The sequence below is a fragment of the Rhinopithecus bieti genome, unplaced genomic scaffold (genome assembly GCF_001698545.2).
Source record: "Rhinopithecus bieti isolate Rb0 unplaced genomic scaffold, ASM169854v2 scaffold_61533, whole genome shotgun sequence".
Lineage (NCBI taxonomy): Eukaryota > Metazoa > Chordata > Mammalia > Primates > Cercopithecidae > Rhinopithecus > Rhinopithecus bieti.
In genome coordinates, this window is record NW_016823925.1 from 1,563,154 (window position 1) to 1,569,153 (window position 6,000).

A 6,000-nucleotide genomic window follows, 5' to 3' on the forward strand; every position below is an offset into this window, starting at 1 on the left:
AGAGGGGGTGGAAGACACTCTGAAATTGAAAACAATAAAATTAATTTGCGTGTCCTCTATGAGTGAGACATTAGCAGTCGTTTTTGGGCCAATTTATGTTTGCCATCACATTTTAATCATGGCAGCTACAGCCAATTTAATTAGTAAGTTTTTGGGAGTAATTTAACATTTCATTGAATGAAAGACCATTCTGAGGGGAAAAGAGGTATCCTCTCTAACAGTCACAGCTTTGCAAAAGCAAATCAGTTAGTAAACATTCAACAACAGGGAAATTGTTGCTCCATATTTTTAAGTGACAATTTAATTAGGTATCTAAAATGGAAAAATAGAAACACTGTTTGCTATCAAGAGTGGTGATGAATAAGTCGGGCTTAAATTTTGGCATTGTCTTTTATTCCTCCTTCTCAGTAGTTCTTCAGTTCCAGTTTGTTATAGTTGATCTTTTTCACTCTTGTTTTCACTTTAGTTTTCCCTCCACCATCCCCACTTCCTATTTCCGTGGTTGCCATTGTATCCAAAGCTCTCATCACCTGGTTTCCCTTTTTTGTGAAATCATTTCTTTCTCCTACCAATCTACCCTACACAAAGCTGTCAATTTAAGCTTCAGGAAGAACTGTTTTGTTCTTGGTATTCCTTTATTTTAAAAAAACACTCCTACTGAAACAGGAGAGTTCCTTGACCCCCTTCGCAGGATGTGCAACAGGGGTGTGGCTTGTCTGTTTGGCTGCTGAGTGTTCAAACCCCTTACATGAGGGGGATCACACAGATGGGCAGGTGCAGGAGCCGGGGCAAGTGCTTTTGGGCTTCAGCCCCATGGTAGCATCTAGGGGTGGGTCCACTGTGACTCCCCAGTGGATGTGCCATAGTGCTCTTTTAGCTCTGCTATCACAGACAGCTTAAGTGTTAACCAGCTTAGTACCCTCTTGGTACCCAGGTTCTTGTCTGGCGTCCAGGAAGAATCAGGTCACACAGATAAATTGAAGGATAGTAAATGCAGGGGATTTTATTGGGCGGTGGAGGTGACTCTCAGCAGGAGGGATGAGGAGCTGGAAAGAGGATGGAGTGGGAAGATGATCTTCCCCTGGAGTTCAGTCATCCCATGACCCATCCCCTCTCCAACTGTCCCCAGATGAACTCCTCTTGATGTTCATATGCTCCTTTTCTTCTCTCCTCTGCTGCACCACTCTGCCACTCTTCTGCTCTTCCGTTCCTCTTCTCTTCTCTTCTGCTTGTCTGCTTGTGGAGTCTGGGGTTTGGGGTCTATATGGGTACAGAATAGGGGAGCATGGCAGGCCAAAAGGGAACATTTGGGTGCAAAAATAGTGACGTCTATTCACGTTTAGGTCCATGGGTTTCCAGTCTTGAGGATGGGGCCTTTGCTAGGCAACTGTCCTCTTCTACCCAGTATTCCCTACCTCCTGTCCGTATCAATACCTTTCTTTAATTAGTCCCACATTTCTTAGGCTTGTATTTAAGGCCCTCCACAAGTCTGTTCTTTGCCTATCTCTGTCTGAGTTGTCTTTCGTGTATCTGAGCCCTTTGTTCAAGGTTTACTCATTGTCTCCTGAAGATGTGTATGTATCTTTCCATTTTCTCTGTAATTGGTCCACACCAGTCAACCTACCTAAGAACTTATTATTTATTCTTCTTGTACATTTATATACATTTATATACATTCTTTCCATTTTCTCTGTAATTGGTCCACACCAGTCAACCTACCTAAGAACTTATTATTTATTCTTCTTGTACATTTATATACATTTAAAGGAGATTCCTAGTTTAATCTCAGGACAAAGACTCTTAAAATTCAGACAGAAGTTCCCCCACTTCCATGCTCAGGGCTTCTCACTAAAACTAAGTGGCACCCTGAGTAAACTGTCTGCTTGTCACACTTACCGTCTGTCCTGCTTCCATTTTTCCATTGACTCAATGATGAACCTTAGACTAAAAAAGAAAAACAAAAAAACTTTTCTTTCTCAAACTTCCAAAGCCCAATTCGAGGTCCACCATGGCCAGTGTGTTTCTGCATGTATTAGTAACACCTATCACTTACAGGGATTAGGTGCCCCTTCTGCATAACATAATTCCCTGTTAACATCTCTACCATTGTGTTTTACAACACCTTAGACCAGAATCCAAGTAAAGCAGGGAAGCTATGAGCAGCCTCAGATTTTACCCTGCATTTGTCATTGAGGCAAATTCAGTGCATCCCCTAAACTGATCCAGCTCAACATTACGTTAATGATAAGTGGATAATTTACTATAGATTTGACAGAGAACTGGAGTGTGAGTGAGGCCAACTTTGCAATGTTCCCATTCTGCATCTCTTCCTCTTTCCTGTTAGGTAACTGATGGTTTCTTACAAATCTCCTCTACTGAACACAGCAATAAAACTCTCATTTCTAAGTTGCATGTTCCAGTCAAAAATAGAAGAATGACAACATAAAACTTTGAAGTGCTGGTTACTCTTTTGTTCACAAAGAGTGATGTTGGGTTATATATAATGAGGAGTACATTAGCTTCAAATACTATGGGATTCCATAAATATCAGGAGAATTGTTTGTGATAAACATAAAAGAAAAACCCTGTTTTGTATCTGTACTTGTTTCAAGTATGTAGCTAGACTGTCTTCTGCTATATTAAAGTGATAAGATGTTATTTTATGACCCTAAAATATGTATATCCCAAGTTACAAGCTATGTTCAATTCCAGTGGGATTTCTGTTAAGGGAAGACAGAATATCAAATGTTTTCTCTTTTTTTTTAAGCTTTGAAAATTAACACCAGTATTAAACCACACAAAGATAGTGAATCATAGGGGTAAATAAGCAAGATACTGGTTGTATCTCTATGTGTGTGTTCCCTAAATATTTCTGTGGCATTTTCAAACTTTAAAAAATTATTGTTAATTAGTATTAATTCTTCAAAAAGCATACTGCCTGAAATAATTTGCTTTGATTGTAGATGGATCAAGAAGTGTTCTTTTCCATGTTCAACCTAGAATAGGAGATTAGATCCTTCTAATCTGAAAAATTATGAGCAATCATACATATTATGTCTAGGTAGGAGAAAGGAAAATAAATCCCATAATTAAATCATTACAACACAAATGGTCTTAGTTCTTCTCCTACCTACTTTAAGTGTAATTACTCAGCATAGTAACTTCAAGAGACACTTACCACATGGGGCAGGGAACTGCTTAGCAACATATTCATGAATAATCGATTTTTTTTTTTAGGTTTGTGCTTGAAAAGGAATAAAAAGGCAAAAGGAAGCCAGGCTGCAGAAAATAGTTCTGAGAGTGGTCTGAAAGATGCTTTATGAATTCTGTAGTTTGTTTAGGGTGGCTAGTTTCTGTAGAATTTAAAATGAGTGAAAAGAGAGAGCCATGGATTCACCTAACCTAAGTCAGTGCTACCCACAGCATCATTCCCACTTTGGTGATGAATGTTTCAAGAGTCACTTTTTTAAAGGAGACTAGGCAATAGTTTAAAGACTATTACCTCTCAGAAGTTTCCAGCTCCTTGTAACCTCATTTCATAACCTTTATTAGACCCCTATATGATTCCTGGAAAATCATCTCTAGCCTCAGGGCTCCCTTTCCCCTCAGGCCATGTTTAAACCATTTGTATAATTATTTAGCTAATTTCTCTGAGGTTTTGTCCTCAAACACTTCTCTTCCTCCCCTTGCTTATTCCTTGTCATTTCTTGAATTCATATGTACAATTAATATGGGTTCTACAGTGTAAAAATGACATAAACTATACATTTCATTAATGATCCAGAATAACATCAGTTAAAACCTATTGGGGGGACACATATTTAGGGGGCAGCTGGGGCGGCCAGTTGGTTGATGGTCCATCATGCAAAAGCTTTATAGTAATCAGGTCACCCTGGACCAAGGACAAGTTCTTAGTATATGAGCAGGAAAGAGTTGACGCATAGACACCCTGCCAAATATAGCTGTAAAAGTGACCTTTGCTGGGATGTCTGTCCAAGTCATGTATTTGTAGGTCTCTGAGTGCTCATGGTGATGATGGTGTGTCTGTCATGTTCCTGGACATAGGACATGTCTGTTAGTCATTTTAGTATCTCTTTGCAACATTATGTTTCTGTTTCTGATTCAGAATTTGCTTCTTCAAAGTAATACTGGTCCAGTCATCTTAGTAACAGTGAGAGGGGTCGATAGGTGTGTTAACAAGGGCAAGTAACCTAAGTTCTTTAAGCCTCAGTTTTGTTGTCTGTATAATGGGCATTATGATGCCCATATCACTGTCATTTTACATCAACCAGACGTCAGTCAATCTCTCTCTCATCCTCAAATCTCTTTTTCTTCCTCTCTCTTTGCAATAATTCCACATAACTCTCTCCTTAATCTATGGGCAGTGCTTTATATATGCATTATTTGAAGTCAGGGAAAAAGATTATTTTCCAAACCTTCTGAAGCTATTGTTATTCCTAGGGTGTGGGGGGCCTGTCTAAAAGTGATTTGAGTCACCCCAAATCAATGTGTCAAGCACTATTCTAGGGGCTCAATCTCAATCCTACAAAAGAAATATCTGGCCAGTCAGCCAGAGATCTGTTTCTCAGTCCCTCTTCCCTTCAAATGGGATTGGCCAAGATACCCCAGGATGACCCCAAAGGCACAAGTCCAGGGGCTTTTCAGGGTCTGTGGTCATCCTCTCATGAAGGGTAGAAGATTAGAGAGTGCCCTGAGCTGGGAAGAAATGATCTGGGGCTTGGAGTGCCCTGCCCTGTGTCTCTGCCTACCTACTCCAGACACCAGGGATTAACTTTGAAAATTTTAAGAGGCCAGGCAACATGGCTCATGCCTGTAATCCCAGCACTTTGGGAGGCTGAGGTGGGCATATCACTTGAGGTCAGGAGTTCGAAACCAGCCTGGCCAACATGATGAAACCCCGTCTCTACTAAAATACAATAAATAAATAAATTAGCCTGGCATGGTGGTGGGCACCTGTAATCCCAGCTACTTGGGAGGCTGAGGCAGGAGAATTGCTTGAACCCGGGAGGCAGAGGTTGCAGTGAACTGAGATCGCACCACTCTACTCCAGCCTGGGCAACAGAATGAGACTCTGTCTCAAAAAAAAAAAAAAAAAAAAAATTAAGAAAGACACTACAAATTGTGGGAATTTCTAATTTATGAGCCCTAGGGAAGGAACCTCTTCTGCCATAGCTGAAGGGCAATTCTATACTGTCTGAATCTGAATCTATGGTAACTTTTAGATTTAAAAATTCTAGCCATCTTCCATCAGGAATTCAAAAAGCTCCCTGCCTGGGGACTGTGCATTTTCAGACTAAACTCTTCTCTATTCATTAATTGTACACCCAATATAAGTTACATGACAGGTGCTAGGAAATTATTCAAACCTGTACAAATCCATGAAATCCCAGAGAGAAGAAGTAAATCGAATTTCTTCATAACTAACGTAAGACTCAAAGCCTTTCTCTGTCCTACAAGGTTTTCCAACTTAGGAAATATATGAGTTTAACAATAGAAGTTCTTGTATTAGTCATGTCAGATCCTCCATAACTTATATTGTCAAGAAGAGGTTTTATGGGGACATTTCTACAGGTACGTAAAGCATCAGGCTATTCACAACATAAACAGATGCTGGCACCATCTGTTGGTTGATTGCTTATCACTCACAGAATGACCTGCTCTTTTTTTTTTTCTCTCTCAATCATTTACTTTTCTAAAATTATCAGCCAAAAATTAACAGAAAAACAACAATATTGCTTGCTTAGGCATTTTCCTGTCATCCTCTTACCTCTCTCTTTAGGAACTTATGTTTCTTCTCATTTTGCTTTCTATCTTTTCCTCTTCCTTATTCTCAGTGAAATTGTCCATCCCTGTTTTTCTATTTATCTGTCTATCAATCAATCAGTCATCTATCCATCTATACTTGAAATAGATTTAAGGGGCCTAAATGCTGTTTTGTTACATGGATATACTGTGCAATAGTGAAGCGTGGGCTTTTAG